Here is a 9,087-nt window from a genome sequence, read left to right as displayed (position 1 = left end):
TGAAATTCACCTTAATCATATTAGTTTGCTCATAACGGTTAGGTGACCTTTATCCCATTAAGAGTTCCCTAATATTTTTAAGTGTCATACAAAAGGATAGCGTTTAACTTGTTTGCCTTGTTAATAAGGGATTTTAAGTTTTCATTATTTCTAGTTTAAGAAAACTTTTATGCCATACACCAACATGCATTTAGTGTATGGTATTTATGCAAAACCATTTTCATGTCTTTGTAATTAAGCCAATTACTTGATATAAATCATTTTATATATGTGATCCTTTTATATTCTTAATAACCGTTTATTAATGTCCTTTTTCCATTTCAATTTAACCATTTAAATTGTCGTTTTGCATGTTGTTAATAACGTCTAATTTAACCAATTAAATTGTCATTTAGTTTGTTGTTAACTTGTGTGATTAACTTGTAGCATACAAACATACAATCCACAATCATACAAAACAACCACGCATGCAAAACAAATATGTTCATAATCAAGCCAATTTGGTAGACATTTGTTTAGCCGAAAACAAATGCCACCGGAAAAGGGTTATAACACAAAGTAGGAGATTTCAAATCTCCCACTTAATCTTGCATCTTCCTTGTCTTCATCTTGCATCTTCATTTTTACAAAAAATATATCCTAATACATTTTTCTAAAAAATGAAAATACAACCTAATCTATTTTACATACCAAATATAAAATAAATTACATAACCAAAATAAATAAATAAATTACATGCCAAAAGAATAAATATTACAAACCAAATGAATAATTAATCAACCAAACAAGCATTCATTCAACCACAAGGTCTTGGCATTGATTGTGAACATTAATATATCAACAAAATGACCAAAATGGAGCAACCCAAAACCCATTTTGGGTGTCCTAGAATTCGGCCAACCTTAACAACCCTCCCAAACCCGAAAATTTTTGTTTTCCATTTTCATGCATGTACTTGGAATGCAAATATAGTGGGTTTAAAGACAATATAAGAAGCATAATCCATAGACCTCAGCTCTAGATACCATTGATGGAATTTAACAAGTCCATAATAACATGTTCATGTAGTTTACTTAATTACAAAACCAATTTGAATTAGAGTTGAAACAAGCGGAAGCATAATGTTAAAAGCATGTTAATAAGTTTATCCATTTAGTTAAATTCCATGTAAATATCAAGTCTTGAATAAATGCTTACAAATATAACAAGTAGAGAAGATATATATATATACCTCCTCAAGCTAGTTGAGGGTTGTTTCTAATGTGCTAGAAGATGATGGAATGAAAGCCTCTAACTTGAAGCCTCAAGAGTGTTATACCCACAAGCCTTTTGTTACCAACACCACCAAGGATTTAGTTAGGATTTAAAACACTTGATTAACTAGATTACCAAGCAAAAACTCTCTCTTTTCCCTCTAAACAGCCCACGACCAGTAGCCCTGTTTGCAGCAGAAAATTGCAGTTTTTTTATGAGTGTATTGCTTGTTAAGTCTTAGTCTTGATTTAAGGAATCCCTTGGTTAAAGAGAGTCTTGCATGCCTTAAGGAATATATTGTTACAAGTAACCAAGCAAGCATGGGAAGGTCACCTAGGAGTCCCAAAAACTGCATTCTTATATCATTTAAATAACAAGTATAATTTATATAAAACTTGTCATATTTTATATAAAACTTGTTATTAAAGTTCAAGTTATAAATACAGGTTACTTGTACTTTATAAACCAATTTATAAAGTATAACACAACATAATTATTTATACATATAAATAATCAAATCCTTAATATATAAATTGTCCAAACAATTTATCTCAAGTGATAATATTTTAGAAACCCGATTTTCTAAAATCCAAGTGTCGCGTATTTGTTTAATGATCCAATAGTTAAGATCAAATATGTTTAAGGTGTCGGTAAGCTTGTTATTGGGTATGACCCGACTTGGATCATAACATATCAGCCACATTAATTAAATACGTCTCTCGGGCATACGAAAAACCTACAGTAATTCACCCCTGTTTTAATGAGTCCATTGACTATTAATCCATCCCCGTGTCCGGTCAAATGAACAATTATCAGTATTTATATATATCCCGCCCATCGTATCCGATCGAGTGTGTGTGGTTATTTATAGATACGTCAAATTGTAAATCTCTATATTAAATTAACGAACTATCATTCAGTTAAACAAATATAAAGCCCATTAATAGTCCATAGTCCAATTTTCACAAGTGTCGGTCTTTTGTCCAAACCCCAATTATGGTCCAAAGCCCAATAACCCAGTCTTAATATTTAGTCCAACATCACAATTACTTCGGCTTAAATAAACATAATAATAACTTAGCTACGAGACATTAATATAAAAAGGTTGAACATAACTTACAATGAGTATTAATAGCCTAGCGTTACACGGATAGAGTTTCGACTTACAAAACCTTAAAAAATTTGACACTATAACCTTATTATTATTATTAACTTAATTAAAATTATAATTATAATATATATATATATATATATATATATATATATATATATATATATATATATATATATATATATATATTGAGAGAGAGTAAGAGATCAGTGATGATGGTGTACATAATTCGTCGAATTACACTGCTATTTATAGATGTGTCCTGAGTTTGGGAGCCATGCGATCGCATGGGCTTCCTTTGCAACTACCATGCGATCGCATGGACAGGCTGTCTAGACTCAATCATTGATTTAAAATGTGGGCTGCTCGATTTATTTAATATATAATATAATATATATAATTTTATATAATTATATATATATTACATTATATTCTTGTGCATAGTTGACTCGTAATTTTAGGCCCTTTGCGTCGCGCGTTGATAGTTGGTTCATATCCCAGTTCTGGATTTTCGAACGTCCTTTCGTACGATTTAATATCTAGTACTTTGCGTTTCGCGGCTCGTACTCTTGTAACTTTTAGATGTTTCTCATCAATAAATTGAACCACTTGGATTGTACTTTGTACTTTTTAGCGTTTTGGTCATTTACGTCTTCAAATCGTCGAATCTGTCTTTTGTCTTCACCTTTTATTATTTAAACGATAATCACTTGAAAATAGAACAATTGCAACTAAAAGCTTGTCTTTTTTGAAGGATAATGCTATGAAATATGTGTTCGTTTTTAGCATTATCAAATATTCCCACACTTGATCGTTGCTTGTCCTCAAGCAATATAGAACTTGAATATAACTTTACTAGAATCACTTCTTTATTCTTCACACTTTGTACATCCGTGATTTTAATACGGCGGTATGAACAATGATAGTAATAATGTGGTTTACAGTCCTACATGACTATGAAAATTTAGATCCGTTAAGAAATTGGATCTTTATGAAAACATTTGATCTTTTGAAAATGCAATCTAGCTTTTACCCTAGATAAGTTTTCCGGAATAAGCCTTCACCGGTGTTTGCAAAATGTTTTTGTGGGTTTTACGGGTTTCAGATTTTAAAATTTTAGCTCAAACCTTGCGGTTTTGTGTCACCCACTTGCTAACCTTGTATTAGGAAAGCAACACGTCCAGTATACTTGCTCCGTATATTACCTTTCGGTAAACTACCGTCTGGTTGTAAAGGAAAGCGTTAAAGAAGAAACTGTTAAGGCAATGTCTAATGACATGCAGATGTTCATGGTCCACAACGTGTCGGATGCAATTACTATCCTTTGTAGGAGCAATAGTAAAGATCACCCTATAGTTTTTCGGTCTAGCACAAGGTCATGTCTTCGACCATGCTATGAAACCACCGTTCTTACGGTTGATACCCGATTTGGTTCAGGTGACCTAATGAATTACAGGTGAATTCCTAGGATTTTACGTTCAATGGTAATGAACGCATTGAAAATAGGTTTTCAGAAAACAAATCGGTTTGTAATTTGATCAAAATATTTTCTCGTTCAAGCTCGAGTTTAGATATCATTGAATTTCATGAGTTTGTAATTCTCAATCTTTAAGGTCAATCTCAAGGATCGAGTAATATCAGGCTTAAAAGCTGATTTTTGATCTTTAAGGAGATTATCCTTTCTGGGGATCTGATTCATTAGTCTTATAAACTAATTTGCACGGCGCCCTCCCCATTTTACGAGACAGATCCTCTCATGGTTAGGATACGTCTGACCACTTGGCGACGCTGTTTGATGCTGAGGTCCGTGGATTTCCAGCTGATTTTTGAGAAAACTTTTCAAGGTTTTTCGTAGAATCTACAACTGGTCTGGATTTTCGGTTTAACTCAGTGTAGAATTTATATGTACTTGTGTCTTATTGCGTTTAAAATAAATTGCATATATTCTCAACCCAAAAATATTTAAAGTATTTAAAAAGGGAGACTATAAACTCACAGTTCAATATTGCGATTCAATATTGTAGGTAAATTGCGTAGACGTAATGATGGTAGACGACTGTATGGTTGGCCTTGGATTCAAGAACAATACCCCGAACAATACCCAATATTTCCTTAGCTTAAAGCGGTTTGAAACCCGAATTAAAACACCCTCGTATATACCTTATTATTATTAAACTTAAATTAAAATTTTAATTATAATTATAAATATAACTTAGAACACAGAAAAGAAAAAGAAGGTGTATTTCATTTCGTCGAGCAAACTGCCTTTTTATAGGCATATTTCCTGATTTTGATCCCCATGCGATCGCATGGGGTTTCAGTGCTTTTGCCATGCGATCGCATGGCTAGGCTGGACAGCTCATTTCTACTTTATTTTCTAGTTCGTCGACATCAAATGGTGTTTACTGTAGCAAATAGTGTTTAATGTAGCAAATACTGTAGCAAAGTCGTTTTTACTGTAGCAAAGTCGTTTTTACTGTAGCAAATAGTGTTTTACTGTAGCAAAGTCGTTTTTACGGTAGCAATTAGTGTTTTACTTATATATATATATATATATATATATATATATATATATATATATATATATATATATATATATATATATCCGGTTTACATAATATTAAATCATATAGAGAATTGGTTTAAATTAGTCGAAATTTTCCGGGTCATTACAGTACCTCCCTGTTAAAGAAAATTTCGTCCCGAAATTTTGAGTAGTACCTGTTTTATGAGCGATATCAGTGAACAAATGTGGATACTGTTGCTTCATTTGATCCTCACGTTCCCAAGTAAACTCGAGTCCTCGTCTAGCGTTCCAACGAACCCTAACTATCGGTATTTTGCTTTGTTTTAATTATTTGACCTCACGGTCCATGATTTCAACAGGTTCTTCGATAAAATGGAGTTTATCATTGATTCGTATTTCGTCAAGAGGAATTACGACATCCTCTTCAGCTAAACATTTCTTTAAATTTGACACGTGAAATGTGTCATGAACACTACTAAGTTCTTGCGGTAGCTTTAATCGATAAGAAACTGCTCCAATTCTTTCGGTGATTTCAAAGGGTCCTACGTACCTAGGACTTAGCTTTCCTCGTTTTTCAAATCGTACAACGCCTTTCCAGGGTGACACTTTCAACATGACTTTGTCGCCCACTTGAAATTCTAGCAGTTTTCTTCTTACATCAACATAACTCTTTTGGCGACTCATGGCCGTTTTTAATCGCTGTTGTATTTGAATGATCTTTTCGATGGTTTCATGAATAATTTCTAGTCCAGTAAGTTGTCTTTCTCTTACTTCACTCCAACAGATAGGAGATCTGCACTTTCTACCGTAAAGTGCTACAAATGGCGCTGCGTTGATGCTCGTATGATAGATGTTATTGTATGAAAATTCTGCCAACGGTAAGTGTTGATCCCAACCGGTTCCAAAGTCAGTCACACATGCCTGTAACATGTCTTCCAATGTTTGTATTGTTCTTTCACTTTGACCATCTGTCTGTGGGTGATAAGCGGTGCTCATATCTAATCGAATTACCAATGCTTTTTGTAATGATTGCCAAAAACGTGATGTGAATCGGGTGTCGCGATCAGATATGATGGAGATGGGTACACCATGCCTGGAAACTACTTCCTTCAAATATAGGCGTGCTAATTTCTCCATACTGTCTGTCTCCTTTATTGGTAGAAAGTGAGCTGATTTAGTTAGACGATCAACTATCACCCAAATAGTATCATGACTACTTGCAGTCCTTGGCAATTTCGTAATGAAATCCATGGTTATTCTTTCCCATTTCCACTGCGGAATTTTCGGTTGTTGCAGTAATCATGACGGCTTTTGGTGCTCAGCTTTGACCTTTGCACATGTCAAACGTTTGCTTACATAAGTAGCAATTTCTGTCTTCATATTAGGCCACCAATAGAACTTCTTGAGATCGTGGTACATTTTCCCGTATCCTGTGTGAATTGAGTACCTCATTTTATGTGCTTCATCTAGTACTAGTTGCCTTAGGTTACCATGTTTTGGTACCCATATCCTACCAGCAAAATACAGGGTTCCATCGACTTTTACTTCAAGTTGTTTTTCTAACCCTTTGCTCATTTCGCCTTTTTCGGTTTCTGCTTTTAAAGCCTCAAACTGTGCTGCTTGAATTTGCTTTGTGAGATCAGTACGAATTGTAATATTCAAAGCTCGGACCCTAAGAGGTTTTACTCTTTCTTTCCAACTTAGGGCATCAGCTACAACATTAGCCTTTCCGGGGTGGTAATGGATTTCACAATCGTAATCGTTTAACAACTCTACCCAGCGACGTTGCCTCATATTGAGTTGTTTTTGTTCAAAAATATGATGAAGACTCTTATGGTCAGTGTACACTGTACACTTGGTGCCATATAGATAGTGTCTCCATATTTTGAGTGCAAAAACTACTACTCCAAGTTCTAAATCGTGCGTCGTATAGTTCTTTTCATGAATTTTTAGTTGTCGTGAGGCATATATGATAACTTTTGTGCATTGCATTAATACACATCCTAAACCTTGGCGCGAAGCGTCACAATAGATCACGAAATCATCATTTCCTTCCGGTAATGACAAAATGGGTGCAGACGTTAACTTCTTCTTTAATAACTGGAATGAGGATTCATGTTCCGTGGACCAATCATACTTCTTTCCCTTTTGAGTCAATGCAGTTAAGGGTTTGACAATTCTAGAGAAATCTTGAATGAATCTTCGGTAGTAACCATCAAGACCTAAGAATTGGCGGATTTATGTTGGAGTCTTCGGTGTTTCCCATTTACTAATGGCTTCGATCTTGGCAGGGTCAACTTTAATTCTATGTTTACTGACAACATGGCCCAAAAACTGTACTTCTTGTAACTAGAAATCACACTTTGAAAATTTTGCGTACAATTCTTCTTTCTTGAGTATCTCTAGTACCAATCTTAAGTGTTGCTCATGTTCTTCCTTGTTCTTCGAGTAAATCAATATGTCGTCGATAAAAAATAATGACAAATTTGTCTAAATACGGTCTACAGATGCGATTCATTAGATCCATGAATACTGCTGGAGCATTAGTTAATCCAAAAGGCATGACTAGAAACTCATAGTGACCGTAACGGGTTCTGAACGTGTTTTTAGGAACATCTTCTTCCTTTACTCTCAGCTGATGATATCCGGAGCGTAGATCAATCTTGGAATAAACACTTGATCCTTGCAATTGATCAAACAAATCATTAATCCTCGGTAATGGGTACCGATTCTTGATCGTTAATTTGTTAAATTCTCGGTAATCTATGCACATTCTCATAGATCCATCCTTCTTCTTGACGAACAGAATAGGAGCACCCCAAGGTGAAAAGCTGGGATGAATAAATCCACGGTCCGATAATTCTTGCAACTGATTTTGTAATTCTTGCATTTCTGAAGGTGCAAGTCTATATGGGGATCGGGCTACAGGTGCGGCTCCTGGTACAATATCAATCTGGAATTCTACACATCTGTGTGGAGGTAGCCCTGGTAATTCTTCTGGAAATACTCCGGGATATTCTCTTACAACCAGCATGTCATCAATGCTTCTTTCTTCAGTATCGATCTTCTTTACGTGTGCCAGAATAGCATAACAACCTTTTCTTATAAGTTTCTGGGCCTTCATACAGCTGATAAGGTTCAGTTTCGAGTTGCTCTTCTCCCCATAAATCATTGATGACGTTTCATCCTTACGAGGGATGCGGATTGCTTTCTCAGCGCAAACAACTTCCGCTCTTGTTTTGGACATCCAGTCCATGCCAACGATTACGTAAAAACTTCCTAATTCTACGGGTATCAAATCGATTTTGAAGGTTTCACTAGCGAGATTCATTTCGCAACCATGGCAAATTTTATCGGCTTTTATCAGTTTACCATTAGCTAATTCAATAGTATATTTATCGTCGAGAGGTAATGATGCATATTTTAGTTTAGAACTAAAGTCTTTACACATATAACTTCTATCAGCACCCGTATCAAACATAATAGAAGCTAGTTGATTATTAACGGTAAACATACCCGTGACAAGATTAGGATCCTCACGTGCTTTACTGGCACTAACATTAAATGCCCTCCCACGTGCGGGTTCTTTGTTCTTTTCCTTATCAGAAATTGATTTATAAAGTGACCAGACTTGCCGCATCCAAAACATTTCTTGACATCGGTCGGTTTTGTCTTTACTTCAGAAACGGTGGTATAACAATCTTTCACCACATGTCCTTTCTTGTTGCACTTATCACAGACCACTTGGCAATAACCTGTATGATGTGTGTAACATCTTTTGCAGAACGGATGTGGTCCCTTATAGTTTGGACTTGTAGTTGCCCCATCTTGTTTACCTTTAAAAGTTTCTTATTTCTTCAGGTGAGTACTTTTGCCCTTATAGTCTTCCCATTTCCTCTTTTCTTCAGTTGTCTTGACTTCGGTAATTAGTGCCTTAATCGAACTCTCTGTAATCTGGTATATGAGTTAGTGTTCCATTGTCATGGCTTCCTGCATCGTATTCGGTTTGGACGATGTAACATTTCCTTTGATATTGATCGATAAACCGTCAATATACATTTCTATCTTTCGTTTATCGTTTGACACCAATTCGGGACACAACAAGGCTAATTCCATGAAACGCTTTTCATAGTTATTGAGATTCGCGCCGAAAACCTTCAAATTACGTAACTCAGATTCCATTTTTCTGATCTTG

This window comes from Rutidosis leptorrhynchoides, chromosome 1, assembly GCF_046630445.1.
Source record: "Rutidosis leptorrhynchoides isolate AG116_Rl617_1_P2 chromosome 1, CSIRO_AGI_Rlap_v1, whole genome shotgun sequence".
Classification (NCBI taxonomy): Eukaryota; Viridiplantae; Streptophyta; class Magnoliopsida; order Asterales; family Asteraceae; genus Rutidosis; species Rutidosis leptorrhynchoides.
This window is presented reverse-complemented; position numbering follows the sequence as displayed.